This window comes from Lygodium microphyllum, chromosome 10 (assembly GCF_053477565.2).
Source record: "Lygodium microphyllum isolate KBCC chromosome 10, Lygodium_microphyllum_v1.1.10, whole genome shotgun sequence".
NCBI classification, from domain to species: Eukaryota; Viridiplantae; Streptophyta; class Polypodiopsida; order Schizaeales; family Lygodiaceae; genus Lygodium; species Lygodium microphyllum.
The window spans coordinates 41,822,019-41,844,167 of NC_141144.1; positions in this window are offsets into that span (position 1 = coordinate 41,822,019).

Sequence of the window (22,149 nt, forward strand, 5' to 3'; positions counted from 1 at the left end):
ACCGTCGTAGGTAGCAGGCTTTGGCCTGCACTGAAGACGTGGGTGGAAGGGGCATCGATGGTTGCCATGGAGGAGTGTTGGTGGTGGTGTGGAGGAAGGTCATTGGGGGCATGTTGGTGGCCTAGGTGGCTGGTGGTAGGGTTGTTGGAGTTGGTGATAGGGCTGTTCTTTGTTGGGGATTGCACTGATGGACAGCACAAGTGTTGGTTTGTTGGGGATTTTGCACATGATGATTCTTGGCGGGCTTGTAGGATGATAAAGGATAAGAATTCAGAATTGTGTGTTGATGAAGAGAAAACGACACCTTCGTTGGAGTCTTCAATACTTGCAATTGAAAACCTCTCATGGATAGTCTCTCCCTAGGGGTAGTGCTAGTCTTCTCTATCGTGCACAAGACATAGTTCACTTAGTTTTGGAGACAGGTCCAACTCGAAGCAAGCTGAGAGTATTGTCCTGCACTTGAGGACCCAAACTATGTATATATTTTGGTGCAAATATTATGTGAGTGCTTGTGCATACTTAGATATTACGTAGTTAGAAGACCGCGGGCTGGTTTCTTGTAACAATGTATATATTTCAGTGCAGATATTATGTGAGTGCTTGTGCATACTTAGATATTAGGTAGTTAGAAGACCGCGGATTGGTTTCTTGTAACAATGTGTGGATAAAGCAAAGTTGTCCATGTTGAGAAGAAGTACACGTGAAGGTGTATGAGACATCCTTTGCATTGTGACTGCATGATATAGCATAATTGAACACAAGGACACTGTACTTTCGGTAGTATCTGGGAGCTATTGGACTTTCTTGATAAGGACGGTGTACTTTTCATGGCCATTCATGCGGTGCTTACCACAATTGATTGCAATGGTATTAAGGCAGAGCGCAAGAGGGAATCGTGCAAATGGGTCAAGGTGACAGGTCTAACCATAGGAGAAACAAGCTCCCTAGGTATGTCCTGCCCTTGATGTACCTTGAACAATTGTGGGTGATGCTAAGGGGCTAGGGGACTAGGGACGGAGCCAACTAACCAAGGTCACTAGACGTACCTAATTTGAGGACCCCTAGGTGTTGTGCTGTGATTGTGGGTGCTTCATATCTTTTCGTTCTTTTCTTTTCTTTTCTTTTCTTTTTTCCTTTTCCATTTTCTTTTTCAATTATTTTTTTTGTTATTTTTTCTTTTGCTTTTTTTTTTGGACTTGCATGAGTATAACCATTGTAATATATTGAGGCTATCAGCCTTTCAATGGGTTGGAAAATGTCAAGCTTCGAAGGCTCAGGAAATGGATATTACATTGATGATTGTTCCCTAGCCTCGTTGTTAGAGAAGTAGTTGTTGAGATGGGGAGATACAGTTGAGATATTGCAACCCTCTTTGGAACGTGCGATGTTGGTACAATTGAGGTAACATCTGACATGAGTGCCCGGCATAAAGTGTAACCCAGAAAGAGGAAGTGGTTAAGATCATGCTTTGGGCCATGCGGCATGGGCACTCGCACGACTGATTTTTTCTTTCGGCACAGTGTGGCTTTGTCGTGGCTCTTTGTGGGATCAGTGGTCTTGCAGTGACTTGGGCATTGAACACTTTCGCACAAAGACCTGTGTCATGTTGCATTCACTTGTCACTTCATGAGAGTACATGACGGCATATGCTGCAACTATATTAAACCACTGCAACGCAAGGGGACATCACTTATCTGAATTCCATGGTGTTGACTTAGATACTTATCACCTGCGCTTGATTAGCTTTTTCTTTTGCTAAAGACATGAAATATATTAAACACAGATATGAAAAGTTTGTACAATAGGGGAACATGTCAACACTTAACCATTTAAAGACAAAAAGTCATGGCTAGGAAGCATTTGATAAGCCTTTTATACAACATGGAGCTACTCTATTTGTACGAGGCAGGGCGAGTCTGGGTGGTCGGGTGACTGAGGCTGTGCTGGTGAGGGGCTCCTATGAGGCTGGGCAGGAAAAATCTCGACTGGGACCAGAATGGTGTAGTCCCTGGCCGCAACTATTTCCAGAATGCTTTTGAACAATGCGTCAAATTCCTGCTTGTCCCGAGCTGCCCTCTCCTCTTTCGAGCACCTGGTGCCCGAGTGTCTGTTGGGGGCCCGCACGATCGGTGTTGCCACACCCTGTGTGCTCCCTTGAGCTCTCGTCCTCTTGGCTTGGGGGGTTTTCGGTGGCCTACATCCTGGGCAGTGTCGTTTAGGGCCTCGTTTCTTTGCGTACCTTTTAAGGGTAGGTACATAGCGTCTTGGTGGAGGAGCTTGTGCCGTGTGCTCCCTTTGACGGGGGATAACATCCTTGCAAGCCAGCTGCACTAGGTGCTCCATGTCAGCTACCGTAGGGGAACCTGCAAAATGCAAACCAAGGATTAGGCCTTGAGGTAGGATAAAACTATTCACATGGAAGGGATTATACAATGGGTTATCAAGCGCATATGATGAGGAGGGGAGAGGTGAGGCATGCAGTGTTTGTTGTAGGGGGATCGCCCCCATGATGATGTTTGTTTTGCCTCTAGCCATTAGCAGATCTTAGCTTATGCTAAGTTGTGTGGACTGGTTGTCATGGAGTGGAGCAGGGCTCATCCCTGGAAGGATAGATGGAAAAAGGAAAAATGTGTATAGGAAGGGACGATACCCTATCTACACCATCAGAGATGTTGGCCAAGGCTTCCTATGGCGGTAATGAGGGTTGCATGCCCTCCACCTAGAGGTAGGAATGGTCACACAACTTCTAAATGTGTGGTGAGAGGAGGACCTAAGGAGCTTAGCCTCTCGAACCCAACCGTTCACTATCATTGCTTGTGTGTGTTGATCTTATCTATACACGGTCACAAAAGTCATTGTTTATTTATATACATATTTACGAATCCATGTCACTTCACGAGGATAAAAACCAATTGTAGAACTCGGGATTGTACTGGACTGTGGCACATGCATCCACTACTCATGGTAGCCTTCTTAATAGCATAAGGTATTTTGCAACGTCAAGTATTATGGTACCTTGTCTGAGTCTACTTACAACATGTAGCTCCTCCTCAATGAGAACCTTATCAGCCAAAGAGTTCTCTTGGCTATTTCCAGCTAAGTCAGTACCAACGTTTCTCAAATTGACTTTGACCCTCCGATTGTCACTTTAGTTGCTCTATCTCTAAGAGATTTGGTTGGTAGAGCACATCATTGAATGTTACAGTTAAGCATAGTTCATCAGCTTCCTCATCAGAGATGAGTCGCATGCATTCATGCAAGAGCCTATCATAGTGCTCATTAAGATGTTCTTGCTCTTCCTAGGATAGGAAAAATTGCAAGTATTCTCCAAGCTGCTCCTTAGGGAATGCGCCCATGTCTGCAAGGATGTAGACACATGCGAACACCTTGAGCTTAGTATCCAACTCAGTTAAGCATTCTGCAACACTTCTATGTTCAATGAGAGCTTGCTCGGTTGCTATCTCATGCAAGATTCTAGGAGTTTGCCTAGGCTTTAGCATAGCTAGGGGCTCAGGCCTAGATGAGCAAGATTGGTGAACGCTAGGATTGCTTCTGGTATAGATTTGTCACCTTGTTGTGACAATGTTGTATCCACTCTTGATTGGTCAATGTGAGTTCTGTTGTCGGTGGATTGAGTGTTGCAAACAACTGTTGATGGTAATGGTTGCATTGGTTTTTCAAAACACACAGATGTGTCTAATGTTTCACCGCTATTAGGAGAGACATCAATGGGTTCATTGGTGGATGGACTCGATGCTTTATTCCTCATATCTCTAGCGCTCTTGGTCTCAATGTTCTTGGGGTCCAAAACCACCTGTAACTACTGTTTTTTTCGTTGTTTTCTCCTCTTTTTCAGTGAAGGTGCATCTCTCAACGACTCACGACCCTGGACTAGGTCGACCATTGATGTGCTTGGTTGGGCCTTAGCATTCTCTTTCTCTAGTGTGTCCTCATGGGACATAGTCGTGGCCTGTTGAATAGCCTTGCTAGGCTGTGAGGGTACAACTGCCTCCCTTTTTGGAGAGTCTAGCTCTTCAACCAATTCCCTTATGTTTAACTCCTGTAGCCTAGGCTTTAGGCACTTTGGAAGTGATGGAGTTGTCAAGGAAGTTGGTTGTGACACCTCCTTCATAGGTAAACTACTAAGGACACGTTTCGCAAGGGGGTTGTCACGACCAAGGGCTATGACTGCTATGATTCCTAATTGGAAGTAGTAGCGGCTAGTCTAGTGGACTGGCTAGTCTAGTGGACTGGCTACTCTTGGTGGATTGTGGTGTCAAGTCCCTAGGGCGATCGGAAGTGGTCGTGTCTTTTTTTGCCCTTTGAGCATTCACCTGTGTAGATCGAGCATGAGTTGATCTAGTCACATTAGGTTGTATATACATCTCCTTAGGTTGAGAGCTAAGGGTGGTGTCATGTCCTGCCTCTTGGACATTTGGAAGCTCAGATGTAGGTAGAGATTGGGATTGAGTAGCCACACTTGATGACTGTTGTGCTTCATGTGTTCCATTTAGGGAAAGAGGTTGTAGGAGACTTGGAACTCCTAAGTGGCTTTGACACTGGCTAGGAGATTTGCTCGTGGCTGTTAGATGACTTTGCTATTTTCTTTGTTGAGCATTTAACCTTTCCATGAGTAATGTTGTGCCTATGATGCTTGTTATCCTCTCGGGAAATCAAAGGCTTTTTGGGAACTAATGGCTTTTGCATATCCTCAAGGATTACATCTGATATATGCTTGTCAAGCATGCTAGGTTGAGGATCTACCCTTTGAGTGGTCCCGTTTGGTTTCTTGATTTCGATCGTGAGGGGCTCAGTGACTCCAATGTTTTTGACTCGAGACTTGGTTTTTCATTTAGATCTCCTCCTACCCTTCTTTGCTCTTGATACAATCTAGCCTTCAGTCTCGACAGAGGAGGTTTAACAGGGGGTTTTGGCACCCAAATCCATCGGTTACCTGCGTAATATCCTTGAGCATGTAGCAACGCTTTGGATATCCATCGTGGCGTTGTGGTGACCCTCCATCGATGCCTTTGTCTGTAAGGCTTGGGCTTCTTTTGGGGTCTTCTACGATATTTGTAAGTCCAAAGCCCGTCCTTGGAATTGTCTCTTGACCTTCTTGTTTTAGGCATGGCCTCACTCACTGGTTCTCATTGTTCGACCTGTGCTTGTATCAACTCTTCCAACAAGTCCTTGCTCCCATTAGCAGGCTTGACTATTATGTTAGCACCTTCCTTGCCTTTCCCTCAAGGTTCGATGAGGTCACCCTTGTTGAAGGTTGTGACTATCCTCACACCCGGTAGTGTCAGCTGTATCCTCTGTGCTACATTGTCGGCCTCACACTTGGTCACCCTTTTGAAGGGTCTTCCTAAGAGGGTTTCCTTACCGTAATTAGCACTATTTGGAGGAACGTGAAATAGGATAGGAAAGCTTTTAGTTTCAATTGTTGCAAGGATTTTGAACTTCCCTATGAGTGCTTGTGGGTGTCCCCCATAAGGGCTAAGAGTTGCATTAGTCAGTGTGAGCTCTTGTTGGCCTAGTAAGGTCCATGCTTCATAGGTCAAGATATTAAAATCTGCTCCTTCATTAATCAGGGCATCGACAATATGCTCTCTTTTCACAGTGAGTTTGACCCCAAGATAAGCAGGTGGCACTATGTCTTTGTCTTTCGGGTCTTGGCTTGTAAATTTAAGCCTTCTAACAAATGCCCTTGAGTCCCCAACTGCACGACCAGATGTGGATTCTCCACTGATGTCTTGGATTGTCAGTGCAGTGCTATTCAAGGAGCATCTATTGTCAGGACTCTCATATCTAGTCATTCTTGCTATTTTAGCTTGATGTTGTTGCTTTCTGCTTTGACTAGATGTAGTCTGAATGCAACACATATGTGTTTTTACAGTGTGGTCTTTTTGCCCTTGTTGGCTAGATTGGCCCATTGAGGTTCTAGGGTCTCTATTTGTCTCTGTCTAGGTATGGGCTTTTGGTTGCTCTTTTGCAAGTGAGGATCCATGCTCATGTGTAGAGCCATTACTACACTAGGGTCTATTTTGGAGGACCTATAATGGCGTGTGTTTCCTCTCCAACCTACTCAGGAGAGGTGCGGAGGAGGAAGAGTCCTCTCTGCAGGGGTCCGAGGGGAGTCCCCCTAGCCCACAGGGCCGTTACGGTAAACACCATGCGCGATTTGAAGGACTGCTTTTGACCAAGTTTTGAACTACTTGCTCTAGATTTCAGCCCAGTGATAGATCTATGATGTGGTTTCGGCTCTATATGGTCTCTAGGTTAATTTCAGGTCTACGGGTTAAAATTTGAAACAAAATCCAAATTCGGCCCAACAAGTCTAACCGAGTGGGCCGAGGGCCGAGTTAGGTGGGTTGAGTTGGCAGGACCGAGTCACATGGGCCAAGTCAAGTGGGCCGAGGGCCAAATTTCAAAGTTGGTCCAAATGCTCAATTCGGACAGGCCGAGTGGTGGGTGTCCGAGTCGGCAGGGCTGAGGGCTAAATTTTTGAGAGATTTGAGTGCCAATTCTGGGACTGGCCCAGGATTGCCGTCACTCAGACATGCCGAGTGCGGTGAGTTTTTTCGTTGGACTTCACAAAATTCACCCTGTCGAGCATTGGAGGCCTTCCCCCTAGTCAAGCAGCTCCAGATCCAACCTACTCATGTAGGGGAAGGTGTAGAATTACCTGGGCTGGGCAAATATCTCCTGGATGGCAAGATCAAAGCGGATCCACTCAACGAAGCTTTCTTCCTCTCTCCTACTCTCCTGAAACCCTGCAATGCACAATGTGGTCTTTCTTGCCACTCTTGGCCCCTTATCACCCTGTCCAGGCTTGCACTCACCTCAATATTGCTTCCCTTACTAACATTTGACCCAAAATTTTATTTCTTGCCCTTCTTTTCCATGTTTCAGCCTGTTATACAGCAACAGAAAACCCTACTGTTTGCTCCAATGTTTTGGTCCTATCCTTCCTAAATGCAAGAAAAAATTATAAGAAAAATGCCTACACTACTCCATCATGCTTTCCCAAGTCCAAAACAACAAAAACCTACTTGCTAAGGAGATTGAATACCTCTTCAAACTCCCTCACTTCCTACCTATCTACTCAAGCACCGATTCGGGGAAAGCCCTACTCCAATGCTCGATTTGAAGCGCGCAAGTGCTCAAGGCTTGAATCCGTTGGTCCCAGCAACAACGGAACCAAAATGTGGGAGCTTTTGCTCAACCGTTGTCAAGCGTTTTTCTGAAAACTGAAATCCCTTAGTCAAATTATAGTTAGGTTTGATTCTTGCTAGCTTAGTTGTTTGTGTGACAGTTTGTTTTGTTCCTTCGTAGTTGGATTTCTTGTGTTTGTTTAACCTAGGTTTTGTTTTTGTCATTTTGTTTGATTTGTTGAGTGTGAAACTTGATAGCCTTGGTCAATCTTGGTATTTTTTTGGACAAGATGAAGCTTGTGTTTGTCAATAACTATAGAACATTGAGGAGCTAGGTATGTTTTCTTGTCGAGACTTTTGCACATCATGGGGATAATGGGTTCATGAGCACTTCACATTGCACTTGTTGATGCACTGCACTCGGGGGTCATCGCCTATTCTTATCAAATACTTCCATGCCATGGGTTGGGATTGTGCACGTTTTACACCATTATTGAGCACTTGCACAGCATGAGGTCCACTACAGCTATATGTAGTAAATTTTAGATGCACGCCCACATGAGAAAGTACCTGTCATTTAAGTACGTATATTTCTTGAATGCACCATTTGGGATGTTCATCACAAAGTTAGGAACCTCTAGTTGAGTGTGTAAGGAGGTTGGGTGAGTTTAGAGGGTCGTGAAGGATGCTACCAATTGTGAGATGGGTTGTTCATATCTGGTCAACATCTTGAGGACCATCATTTTCTAGAGTGATTGTGAGATTTTGGATGGGTGGAGCAGAGTATATCATATCGTTTTATGAGAATTGAGAGGTGAGGATAAGGAATTTTAAATTAATCAAGAAATTTTGTTTGCATTTTGCATGACGCACGATCACATGTAGATAGACTAGGAACAATTTTATCAATGTATACATTATTTTTGTGTGTAGCATCGATTGATTGGTTGCATATCATGGATCCAACATTGCATATTTTTTCAAATCATGTATGGATGTACTCGGAGTTCGCTTTCATAGCATATTCCTGCTAGGGCACACTGCAAAAAAAACAAGTTCATATCCAAAGAATATTCATTTTGAAGACTCAAGGATCAAAAGAAAAAGGTCATATGTTTTACATCGTCATCGAGTATTTCTTGAAGAAAAAGAGGACATGTGTGTTGAAGTGTATGCAATCACAAGAACAATAGGCCAAGGAAGGGAATAAGTCATCCAAGATAAAAGATGGAGGAAAAATAATGAGATTTACAAAAATAAGTATTTTTGCCCGATTTTGATGGATTTTTATAATTCTGCCTGTGCTAATTTGTCGACTAGATGCGTTCAGGTCGTTTTGAGTACCCGAGCAACTATATTCGGAGTTCAAATGACGAAGTTATGATCCAAACAAGTTGCAAACAGGCATAAAGCAAAAAAAACAAAAATAGTAAAAAGTAGTAGAAAAGCAAAAGCCAAAAGCTAAAAGCAAAAAGCCTAATGTGTGTGAGTGTGGATAGAAAACTATATAAGGAGAGGAGATTGAAGAGTTAAGGGCCTTCCCCCTTGATTACAATTGTATTTTATGAGAGAGAAGAGTGGAGGGTCGCATGCTAGAGTGAGCTCTTGTCATGTTAATTTGAAAGTTAGAGCATTTGGATGTCAAAGCGCCGAGCGTCGGATCATGGTTGTTAAGGTACGAGAATATTTTTTCTCTTGGTTTCTTTTGAAATTGTTGGATTTTTTTTGTTGAGTTGTGGTTGTGTGCTGCTCTACCCGAATTAGGGTTTTAGTTGTTTGAGCTAAAAGAGGCAGTTTTTTATTGTTTTGTTTTTCGTGGTGTATTGTCAAATATTTGAAATTTTCAAGTTGTGTTGTGTATCCAACAAAGTCAACTATCCCAACCGGCACTCCTTAACGTCTTGTTATCGGGTTGTGAGAGAGGCTTGCTCTCGATCACCGCTCGCGTAACATCTCTTTTTTGGTGCCCCCACTGAGGAGTGCCGAAATTGACATTGTTGTTATTTTGAATGTGAGTTTGTTTTGATTTCTTGTGATTGTTGAAAATGGTTGATAATTTTCCTGAGTTCCATGGTAATCATAGTGAAGATCTCGAAAGATTTTTAGAAAAAAATAGAGCTATGTTGTTTGATAGAGAGAGTGACTACTCTTGAGGATAAACTCCAGATTTTTAGATATCAATTGCAGGGAGAAGCACGAAATTGGTTGCTTGACTTTGAGAGAAGCTTGAAATTTAGGAGACAAAATTTGGACTATGAGACTATTAAAAATGCATTTCTATCTAGGTTTAAAAAAAGAGAAAATCAAAATGAGATTTGGGCGAAAATAGAAACTTGTGTTTAAAACGATGATTAGTGTGTTGAGGATTTTGCTAGGGAGTTTGAAAGATTGTGGAATTGATGGGGTTTAACATTGTTAGAAGGTGAGATAGCCCCAGTAATGTTGAAGATAATAGATTTTGTAAATGGGTTAAAATTAGAAGATTGGAGAGTGAAATTAGAGGTAAAAATCCCCAAAACTTTCGAGGAAGCAGTAAAGATAGCTCAATATCAAGAGAGGAAGACCAAAAGAAAAAAAGAGTTAGGGTTTGATGAACGAAGGGAAAGGTTGAGTTCAAGGCGAGTTGAGAGAAAGTTTTTGAGGAGAAGAGAGTTAGTTATGCCAATCCTGAGAGAGGTATACTATATTCTCTATTTAGGAGAGATGAGTTGACTTGTGAGAAATCAATTGAAGTATGTGAGGAGAAACTCCCTAGGGTGGTTGAGGAGAAAAATACTTGTTTGACTGATTAGAGTGAAGAGTCTAGGAGTGTGAATTCATACCCATTGACACGAATACTTCTAGTCCAGTGATTAGAGATTTAACTAAAGAAGAGGGATTGACTGATGATACTTTGGAGCCTAAGTATTTTAGAGATGAGCTAGAGATGGATATGAGTTGTAAAGAATTAAAGGAGAGACCATATTTTTTTAAGGACCAAGAGTTTTCATGTTCTTTGGGAGAGGATGAGAGTCAAGAAAGTTTTGATATTTCCGATGAGGGAAGGTGTGATGAAAGTTTTTATAGTCATGGCAGTGTTGAAGAGAGTAAAGACAATTTAGAGAGTGAGTTTGTTTGCCTTGGTGATAGTATAGATGGATCTGATTGCTTGAGAGAGGAAGAGAGAATTGAGGATGAATTTTTGAGTTTGTTAGAAGACCATGAGGAGGAGGGCTTAGAAATTGTAAGTTTTCAAGATGAAGTTAAGGGTTCGAATTTGTTGCCTGATGAGTTTGTTGAGTTTGGTTATGAGTTTGATAATCAAGAGAGTATTGAGGTTTTAGGTTCTGATTCATGTTGTGATTTTGGTGTTGGTGTTGCTGACTCAGTTGAGTCTTGTGAGTTATTTGGTGATGTTTTGAGTAGCCATAAAGAGGATTTTGTTTGTGATGTTGATGATGTGGCTTTGAGTAGACCTAACCTCATGCTTCTTGATAGTTGTGTAGATAATTATTTGGTTATTTTAGGTAACAATGACGAAGAGAAAACTTCATCTGATAGTCTTTCAGTTATTTTGAGTTCTCCTAGGATTTGTAATGATTTTGATTGGGGTTTTGAGGATATTGAGAGTGACATTGATGAGGATGTGAGAGAGAATTTGAGTAAAGCTTTAAAAATGATTGAGAATTTGAGGGAAGAGCAGTTTAAAATCAAGAAAATAGAGTTGGAAGAGGTTTGTGAGGAGGTAGTTGGGGATTTGGTAGTTAAGGAGTCTTTGGTTGAGGTTTTAGACCCAAAATTATTATATTGTGAAGATGTTATTTGTGATGATGTAGAGGTGAAAGTTTCTTCAATTTCTTGTGAGGTTTCTTGTAAGGATACTATGGAAGGTGTTTACCACTCTTTGTGTGTGAAAGACTCGATGGAGTCTTGTATTGTTGATGATGAAGTGACCCCATTTGTGGATGTTGTTGGTTCTTGTGGTGTTATGAGTCCGGAGTTGACTCCTTTTGATGTTGTGTTTCATTTGGATATTGAGTTGAGAGATCCTTGCATAGTATCTTTAGGAGAAGTTGTAGATGAATCAGTGGATGAATTTGAGATTGGCAACAAAGAAAGGGTCAAAACTCCATTTAGAGACTCTAAAAGTAACATGGTTTTTCTTAGGGAGGATGGGTGGGATATGAAGATTTTGGATTATGGTTGGGATTTGAAGAATTCGGAGGATGATGTATTTTCCTTAGATGGAGAGGATTGTCTCAAGGATTTTGATGAGAATTTCATGGATGAGTTTTGTCTACCTATCAAGGAGTTTGCGTTTGTTGAGAAGATTGTGGATAGATAATTGGATTTGATTTTCGATTGGCTTATAAATGTTGCATCGTTTTATGAAAGCAACTGCTGCATATGAATGTTTGCAGACTAGGGGGAGGGCTAAATATGTCGAGCATTTTCTGAAAACTGAAATCCCCTAGTCAAATTATAGTTAGGTTTGATTCTTGCTAGCTTAGTTGTTTGTGTGACAGCTTGTTTTGTTCTTTTGTAGTTGGATTTCTTGTGTTTGTTTAACCCAGGTTTTGTTTTTGTCATTTTGTTTGATTTGTTGAGTGTGAAACTTGATAGCCTTGGTCGAGCTTGGTATTTTTTTGGGCAGGATGAAGCTTGTGTTTGTTAATAACTATAGAACATTGAGGAGCTAGGTATGTTTTCTTGTCAAGACTTTTGCACATCATGGGGATAATGGGTTGACGAGCACTTCACGTTGCACTTGTTGATGCACTGCACTCGGGGGTCCTCTCCTGTTCTTATCAAATACTTCCATGCCATGGGTTGGGATTGTGCACGTTTTACACCATTATTGAGCACTTGCACAGCATGAGGTCCACTGCAGCTATATGTAGTAAATTTTAGATACACACCCACATGAGAAAGTACCTGTCATTTAAGTACGTACATTTCTTGAATGCACCATTTGGGATGTTCATCACAAAGTTAGGAACCTCTGGTTGAGTGTGTAAGGAGGTTGGGTGAGTTTAGAGGGCCGTGAAGGATGCTACCAATTGTGAGATGGGTTGTTCATATCTGGTCAACATCTTGAGGACCATCATTTTCTAGAGTGATTGTGAGATTTTGGATGGGTGGAGCAGAGTATATCATATCTTTTTATGAGAGTTGAGAGATGAGGATAAGGAATTTTAAATTAATCAAGAAATTTTGTTTGCATTTTGCATGACGCACGATCACATATAGATAGACTCATCACAATTTTTTCAATGCATACATTATTTTTGTGTGTAGCATCGATTGATTGGTTGCATATCATGGATCCAACATTGCATATTTTTTCAAATCATGTATGGTTGTGCACGGAGTTCTCTTTCATAGCATATTCCTGCTAGGGCACACTGCAAAAAAAAACACGTTCATATCCAAAGAACATTCATTTTGAATACTCAAGGATCAAAAGAAAAAGGTCATACGTTTTACATCGTCATCGAGTATTTCTTGAAGAAAAAGAGGACATGTGTGCTGAAGTGTATGCAATCACAAGAACAATAGGCCAAGGAAGGGAATAAGTCGTCCAAGATAAAAGATGGAGAAAAAATAATGAGATTTACGAAAATCAGTATTTTAGCCTGACTTTGATGAATTTTTGCAATTCTACCTGCGCTTACTTGTCAACTAGATGCGTTCCGATCGTTTTGGGTACCCGAATAACTATATTCGGAGTTCAAATGACGAAGTTATGATCCAAAAAAGTTGCAAACAGTCATAAAGTAGAAAAAACGAAAATAGTGAAAAGCAGTAGAAAAGAAAAAGCCAAAAGCTGAAAGCAAAAAGCCTAATGTGTGTGAGTGTGGATAGAAAACTATATAAGGAGAGGAGATTGAAAATTTAAGGGCCTTCCCCCTTGATTACAATTGTATTTTATGAGAGAGAAGAGTGGAGGGTCGCATGCTAGAGTAAGATCTTGTCATGCTAATTTGAAATTCGGAGCCTTTGGATGTCAAAGCGCCGAGCATCGGATCATGGTTGTTAAGGTACGATAATATTTTTTCACTTGGTTTGTTTTCAAATTGTTGGATTTTTTTTGTTGAGTTGTGGTTGTGTGTTGCTCTACTTGAATTAGGGTTTTAGTTGTTTGAGCTACAAAAGGTAGTTCTTTATTGTTTTGTTTTTCGTGGTGTATTGTCAAATATTTGAATTTTTCAAGTTGTATTGTGTATCCTACAAAGTCAATTATCCCAACCGGCACTCCTTAACGTCTCGTTATCGGGTTGTGAGAGAGACTTGCTCTCGATCACTGCTCGCGTAACACCGCCAAGACCCACGGACCGCTTATTATTTCAAGTGTTCTAAGCCAAGTACTAATGGCTACCTCTCACATAGCCGATGCACCATCCATATCTATGGGTGTAGTGAGCTTACCTCCATGCCAATCAAGTTACCTCCTCTCCCACGCACTCTGTTAGCTCCACGATCCAAGTGCAAGATTCAAGCAAGCTCCATCCTCAAGCTCCAAGATCCAAGCTCCATCGCCACGAGCAAGAGAAGAGAAGAGAAGAGAAGAGAAGAGAAGAGAAGAGAAGAGAAGAAGAGAGGAGAAGATGGAGAGCTTCTCCTCCTCGGTCCCTCACCCTCACACACTCACTCCCTCACACTCTCACCCTCCCTCTCTCAAGCACAAGCTTAAGCAAGTAAGAAGAAGAAGAAAAAGAAGAGGAGGAGACCCACTTTTGGCCACACACAAGAATGAGCTTCTCATTCACTTTTTAACTTTATATACAAAACCCTAAATCCCTTTTGGGCGGTCATCCCCTTATCCCCTTTTTTACATGGCCGGCCGTAGCCTAGGCTCTTTTTCCCATTGTCCTTCTATCTTCTTAGCTTCCTTTCCACCGCTCGTCTATATTTACAAATTGCATGTGGGTGAGAGCCCGGCACTCCTTAAATTAAATCATGATGCGCTTGCGCTCTTTTACAAAAGTATTGACTTACGCTTTTCCTTGTGTACCTTTTCCCTTATTTACGATTTTTCTGTGCTTCTCGTGTTTCTAGATTTTTGTTGGTGCGCCTTCGTCTTCCGTTTCACTTTGCCTTGGCCTTTGTCTTCTACTTTAGCTTTTCTAGGTTTTCCACCTTATTTGTCTGACGGTTAACTATATGTGTGTGTGTGTGTGTGTGGAAACTATCTTCTATAATACTACAATACTACATTTGGGCTTTTTAATAACTTTGGACCTTTATCAAAATGCACACACATTCTGTATGTCTCTCTCTCCCTCTCCCTCTCTCTCTCTCCCTCCCTCTCTCTCTCTCTCTCTCTCTCTCTCCAACTTAAGATCAAATTTCTCTATTTAAACCCAAAAGTCACATTTTGATTATAATTTCAATAGTATAGAAATTTTTTTAAAAGAGAGGACTGCATTTTGTTCATAAGGTCCAAACATTTCAATATAGTTCATTCAAAAGTCTCAATTTACTATATCTCATATTAAAACATGTCATAAATATATGTAAAATTCGATCTTCCTAGCTATAATTAATTTTTTCCTCTTCTCTCTCATCAAACATTATTTTGAAACTTTCCTCTTCTCTTGTCTCTCATAAAAAATGTGTGTGTGTGTATTTCCACTTTGTCTATTGACTCTATTGAGTCCTAATGGCTCTAGAGAGAGAGAGAGAGAGAGAGAGAGAGAGAGAGAGAGAGAGAGAGAGAGAGAGAGAGAGAGAGAGAGAGTTGCAAGAGATACACATAGTGAGAAATGAAGATGAGAGATGTATACAAATATATACATATATACATACATACACATAGAGAGAGATGCATATACACACATACACTACTTAATTTATTGTTTAATTAATAACTTAATTAATAATTATTTTTAGTTAATTAGTAAATATAAATATAAAGAGAGGGGGGGAGAGAGATAGAGATAAATGGGAGAAGGAGAGAGAGAGATTAAAGCACGAGAGAGAGAGAGAAGAGAGAGAGAGAGAGAGAGAGAGAGAGAGAGAGAGAGAGAGAGAGAGAGATTATGTGACTTGTTTTGACTTTTTCTTTTGCTGAGAAGGGGATTGCTAGTAACTGGTTGAGAAGAGGGTTGCTTGCAACCTCTTTTCGAGGTGTTTTTTTTTTCACAAGTCTCCTCCATCATTTCTTTGTTAAGGGCACTTGTGAATTTTTTTTCCGTTGACCATGCGATTACTGGCAATCCCTTCTCATTGAGTTTTTTTTCACAAGTCCTCTCTAAAAAAGATTTCACTGAATATGAAGCTGTTAGCAACCCCTTTCCAACCAAAAAAAAAAATAATAAGTCCCCTCTGAGAGATGGAGGCAACTTGTAAATTTTTTTCGCCAAGAAGGGGTTGTTGGCAACCCTGTCTGACAAAAAAAAATAATGTCCCCTTAGAGAGATAATGGAGGGAAGTTGTGATTCAAAGCTCTATCTCTCTCTATTACTAAGAAGGAATTGCCATCAACCCTTGTTCAATAAGAAAAAATTCATGTCCCCTTAGAGAGATGATTATAAAGTCATATAATCTCTCTCTCTCTCTCTCTCTCTCTCTCTCTCTCTCTCAATGAGGAAACTACTATAGCATTCAAGTGGAAAAATATTTGTCCTTTTATTTCACATAGGAGATAAATAGAATTTCAAACCAGATGATGATATTGAGACTTAGAAATTCATGCAAGTTAGCAATATGGAGACTTCTCTATACATGCATAACTTGGTATCCTTCTATAGAAGTATATTTGCAATGGTATCTTGTTGATGTGTTCTCTATATGTAATAGAACTATGAATGATAAGTTCATATGTGAGCACTTGGAGAAGGGGACGTTGCAAACTTTGCAAGGGCAATGTACAGATTAGGTGCACTTGAAGGAGGAGTGGCTCATATATAAAGATCACTAGATTGAATAACAATGGAATGAGGAGGTGTACTACAAATGTTATATCTTCCTCGTACCTAAAGGTGAATTCCCCTCTAACAAGAATGCATTATATAAAAAATACTCAAAGAAAAAAATTTGCAAGAGACATAAGGATCGAGATTTTGATAAGTAATTCCACAATGACATGTATTCTTTAGAATACATCACACTTTTATGTCTTCTTCTAAAGAGAATATGGCTGATCATAAGAAAGTGATACCTTGAGTGCATTTGTTCTCGTAACTCATTCTTTGGTAAGGAGTCACGGTGAAGCCACAATTTCTAAAATTTTTTGATGATATTGATTGGCCACACTTCAACCCTACAATGATACTATTCATGGATGATACCATAAAGAAGATGCAATGTAACCCACCTAACTTGTTTACATATCCATTTACATTTCTAGAAAATCCCATGGATACCATCCTCTTCAAACACATGCTTTCCTATTTGATTGAGAAAAATCCCTTCAATTCTATGCTCTTGAAATATATGCTTCCATGCTTGATTGAGCTAGCAGGTTTTTACGGGGGAGTCTTGGAGTTTGTTAGAGGACATCCATTTCACCCTCTAGCAATGGACAACTAGATTGATATTTAATGTTTACAATAAATATGTTTATTTTCTTTGCGTATATAGTAGCTCACTAACTTGCAAATGCATTTGTGGATTTAGTATATTTTTTGTAGTTTTTGTAGTAATTTTATGCAGTATAATGTGAAATATATTAGTAATTAAAATATTAGATTATTGAAGTTTAGAGTTTAAAATGAAAAATTCTTGAAAATAATAACAACTATAAGTAATAAAGTAATATAGATCTATATTCTTCAGAGATTGTGAAGCGATTGCGTGCAAGGGTCTATTATAAACAACTGCATAACTTCAATTCATATGTAAGCCTTATCAAATGAGGAGGAGAGAGAGCAATATGCAAACATAAGTGGATGTGTCTATAGTTTGGTGTCTCTAGTTTGCTCGTGTGTGCATAATTGAAACATTAACATTGTGATAATATTATCAAAGATAAGTACATAATCTAGTGATTGTAAATAAATTAAGGAGAGAAAACAACTAATGCATTATTAGAGAGAGACAAAGAGAGAGACACAGAGAGAGAGAGAGGAATGTGTAAGTGTAAGAAGTGTATCTTGGTTTTGCTCATGTGTGCACAATTGAAATACTAACACATCATGATGTAACTATAACATATATGCAAATAATTAAAAGAGGGGGATGTGAATGTGTACAAAGTGTGATATTGCTTGTGTATGTGTAATTCAACTATAACATTAGGATAATATTATAAAAAATAAACACATAAGCTTAATGTAGTGATGTAGAGCAATTAAGGAGAGAGAACTACTAATCTATTGAGAGAGAGAGAGAGAGAGAGAGAGAGAGAGAGAGAGAGAGAGAGAGAGAGAGAGAGAGAGAGAGAGAGAGAGAGAGAGAGAGAGAGAGAGAGAGAGAGAGAGAGAGAGAGAGAGAGAGAGAGAGAGAGAGAGATGAATCCATTGTGGTTCTGATGAGGAGGAGGAGAGTAAGATGTGGTGGTGTAGTGGCAGTGCTAGTGCTAGTAATGTTATTGATGGGAGTGAGATGTCGGTGGTTGGTCCCCAACATATAAGAAGAGAGAGAAGAAAATTGGTTGTAGTTCTAATAAGGAGGGGGAGAGTAAGATGTTGTGGTGATGCTAGTGGTGATGGTGGTGGTGGTTGTTGTTGTGATAATGGTGGTAGGGTGGTGGTGGAGGTGGAGATGGTGGTGGAAATGAAGGAGCAACATTGGTATTTGATATATTCCCAAAAGAAAAAGAGAACTAAGTGGACTCTGTGGAATAAAATTCAAGGTTACCAAAAAAATCTCACTCCAAAAGCTCGCTTCTCACATGCACTCAATCCTAATATCCAACCATTTCAACAAGGAGATAATTTATTTGTTGATACCCTATGGGGGATCTTGGTAGCCAAAACCTTCAAGTAAGAAATGGGAATCCTATGAGCAGGGATAGTGGGCCTCTCTTGGTAAGAAGACCTCAAGCCAAGCAAGTCCCATTAGAGCTTGTAACACTTCCATAAGACGTAGCTGTGGAAGCATTAGTGATAGAACCATTGGGCCCACAAGTGTGGATAGGCGTGCTATGCATGGTTCTAATTGAGAGAGAGAGAGAGAGAGAGAGAGAGAGAGAGAGAGAGAGAGAGAGAGAGAGAGAGAGTATGTGTTTGTTTTGATAAAAATTCAAAGCTATTAATGTGTAAGAAAGATCCAAAGATAATACTGTAGTATTGAGAGAGAGAGAGAGAGAGAGAGAGAGAGTATGTGTGTGTGTGTGTGTGTTTTGATAAAAATTCAAAGCTATTAATGTGAAAGAAAGGCCCAAAGATAATATTGTAGTATTGAGAGAGAGAGAGAGAGAGAGTGTGTGTGTGTGTGTGTGTGAAGGCTCAAGGTTATTAATGTAGGAGAGGGTATAACACTACTTTTGGGCCTCTCCTATATTAATTTAAAAAAGTTACCTCTCTATCCAAAGTACTTTTCATATTTCTTTCTCTTTTTTCTTATATCAATGATTTCACCTCTTTCTTGTCTCTCATCAATAATTGTTTTTATCTTCTCTCTCTCATCTAAAAGTTATTATTATCTCTCTCTCCTCCATTGAGTGTCCTAATATCCTTCCAATTGAAATTCCTTACATTTAATGTATCTAGAATATATATTTGATTTTAAAGACTAGGCAAACCATTAATGAATTACTTAATTAAGGTGGATTAGAGTTTGTACGAGCAATAACATTTAAAGCTATGTCTTTACTTATGCAATATACACTAGACAAATCTACCTTGATTTGTCTCTCTATGTGTATGTATGTGTGTGTGCATCCATGTACATGTGCGTGCATGGATGTGTGTGTGTCTCAATAAGAACTTGTTTCTATATCTCTCTCTTATTCAAAAACTATCCATGCACACATGCATGCGTGCGTGCGTGTGTGTGTGTGTGTCTCAATAAGAACTTGTTTCTATATCTCTCTCTTATTCAAAAATGGAAGTTTTAATATGTACATATAGACACACATATACATACATATGATTAGTTTTAAAAAGTATAATTATATTTTATAGCCTATGAATATTGATATACACACATAAAATACATTCACACATAGATATATATACATATGTATGTGTGCATGTATTTATGTATGTATATTGGAAGTTCTAATATACGCACACACACATACACACATATGATTAGTTCAAAGAAGTATAACTATATTTTATGGTCGATGAATATTAATATTACAATAACATGGTGTCAAGTTAGCAAAGATTTATAATGAGAGATCAAGATTATGCTCACACACACACATTAAGCATATTGATTGAACATCAAGTTTATACTTTTTTTCACCAATCAATATCCCTTCTTTGCCACCACAACAAATAATCCACAAATGTGGAAGCTTTAATAATGAGTTTTTATTTTTAGCTAATGTTTAACGAGGTAGCCAAAGCCATGTATAAAGAAAATTGTTTAGTGAGTATTTGGAATGGATACAAATGTAGACATGTTTATACACCAACCCATGCTTACCGAATAGAACTTACATCTCATATTTAGAAAGAGAAGAACTATTCCAATGTCACCCATAATGTGACCAACAAAGCAAATACTTTTCCAATTCTTAGAGAAAATGAATTTTATTTTGTTGAGAAAATAGAGACATACCTCACTTAGTTGGCTATGATCATAGTGGAACAATAGTACACTTGCTAGAGGTCTATATAATACAAATCCAGATCTAGATTGTTTGCAAAAATTATTTTCTATTGTAGATCTCAGAGAGAGAGAGAGAGAGAGAGAGAGAGAGAGAGAGAACTATTTACAAGAGCAAACTATTTGTTGCGATACATGTCATAATCCAATGTAAAATAAGTTATGTCAAATCTAAAGTATTCACACAAATACTTTTGTAGTGCAAATGAGAGAGAGAGAGAGAGAGAGAGAGAGAGAGAGAGAGAGAGAGAGAGAGAGAGAGAGAGAGAGAGAGAGAGAGAGAGAGAGAGAGAGAGAGAGAGAGAGAGAGAGAGAGAGAGAGAGAGAGAGAGAGAGCTATATATCAATAAAGAGAGAATTGTTCATTGCAACACATATCACAATCCATTGTAACACAAGTTCTATCAATTTAGAGCGCTTGTACAAATATTTCCATATTACAAATATGAGAGAAAGAGAGAGAGAGTGAGTGCGTGTGTGTGAACTATTTGTTGAAACACCTTCCATGATACACTATAATATAGATTCTATCAATTGAAGTGTTAGCACAAATTATTTTTGGGTTGCAAGAGAGAGAGAGAGAGAGAGAGAGAGAGAGAGAGAGAGAGAGAGAGAGAGAGAGGGGAGGGAGGGAGGGAGGGAGGGAGGGAGGGAGAGAGAGAGAGAGAGAGAGAGAGAGAGAGAGAGTGTGTGTGTGTGTATGTGTGTGAGTGAGTGAGTGAGTGAGTGAGAGTAAGAGGCGGTGGTGATGGTGAGATACATAGCATAATTTGAGAGAGAGAGAGAGAGAGAGAGAGAGAGAGAGAGAGAGAGAGAGAGAGAGAGAGAGAGAGAGAGAGAGAGAGAGAGAGAGAGAGAGAGAGAGAGAGAGAGGGTGCTGGTGGTGAAGGCAATGATAGTGGTAAAGCTAGCGACAGTCGCGACGATAGCGGTGGTGGTAGAAGTAAAAGTTGAGGTGGATACATCTAAGGCTGGAATAAGTGAACTATGTGGAATAAGAATAGAGGGGTTGTCAAAAACAACTCGCTCAAAAGCTCACTCAAAAAAATCACTTCTTGCCCTTCCTCTTAGGATGCACTTGCAATGAGTGGGGAAAACTCCAAAAGTTCTCCCAACATCTTTGAATATATTTCTCATAGTCTATTGCATGCATCTTAGCCTCCCTTAATGACTTAGGATCTCACATCCTCACTAGGATTTGTGTATCAAGCACTAGACTACTCATAAAGAGCTCACATAGCACATCCCCTTGCAACATAGTGGCTCTTCTTGGCCAAAGCCTGAGAATATCATCAAAGGCTCTAGCATATTCTTTAGTAGATGGGTAAGACTCTTGTCTAATCTTTAAAAGCTACCCCAAAACCTCATTCATGGGCAATTTCTTTTCATATTCATCTAAGAATTTATCACATAGCTCATCGAAGGATTTAATTGACCCTCTTGGGAGGCTCTAGTATCATTTCCTAGCTTCTTCCTTCAGGATGCTTGAAAATATGAGCATCCCATGTATATCACTAAACCCATTTGCAAGGAAAGTTAGGCCATATTCTTTTAAGTGCAACATTGGATCCTCCTTTACCAGCTCATGAAACATTGGGAGATCCCTATAAGGAGGAGGGCATTTAGTCCTCTCCTTCAGGATCATCACTCGGTCATTCAAATCTTTATATTCATCATGACCTAGCTCTAGCATCTTAGGGATACTAAGCTCTTCCGTTTCCACCTTTATTCGTGTAGGAAGGTCATGCGCTCCATGGACTTCCCTTTCTACCAACTCACAGAGTGGTTTAGGGAGCCCTATGGCTTTCAGCATATCATATCGATCCTTTCTCAAAGGATCTTCTATACCTTTCCCATTCAAAGGCCATTCCCCAATGGATTTATGCAAGAGCTTTTGCTCCTGGGGGGTTCACTATAGATGTTGTATGGTATCACGTGAGTGTAAGGGAGGGGAGTTTTTGGAAGGGGACACTTAAGCGTATACATTAGAGATAGACCCCTCTTAATTTCCTATGATGAACTTAAATTTAAGGAGGGGATATAGGGAAAAAAGAAAGGGGGGATGCATTTGATCACCTGTCTCCATAGATTGGTTTCTTCATGGCATATAAGAGACCTTGACAAGTAAGGTTAAAACCCTAAACCCTCACATAGTAGGGTTATTGAATTAATCATAATGTGGGCGGGGGGGAGTTCGCACTCTCCCATGGTTTTGGTAGAGAAATTCAACTCCCCTTCTTCCAAAGAGAGCTTCGTGTCCACTTGGTATAGTCACTTTAAGTATAAAGGG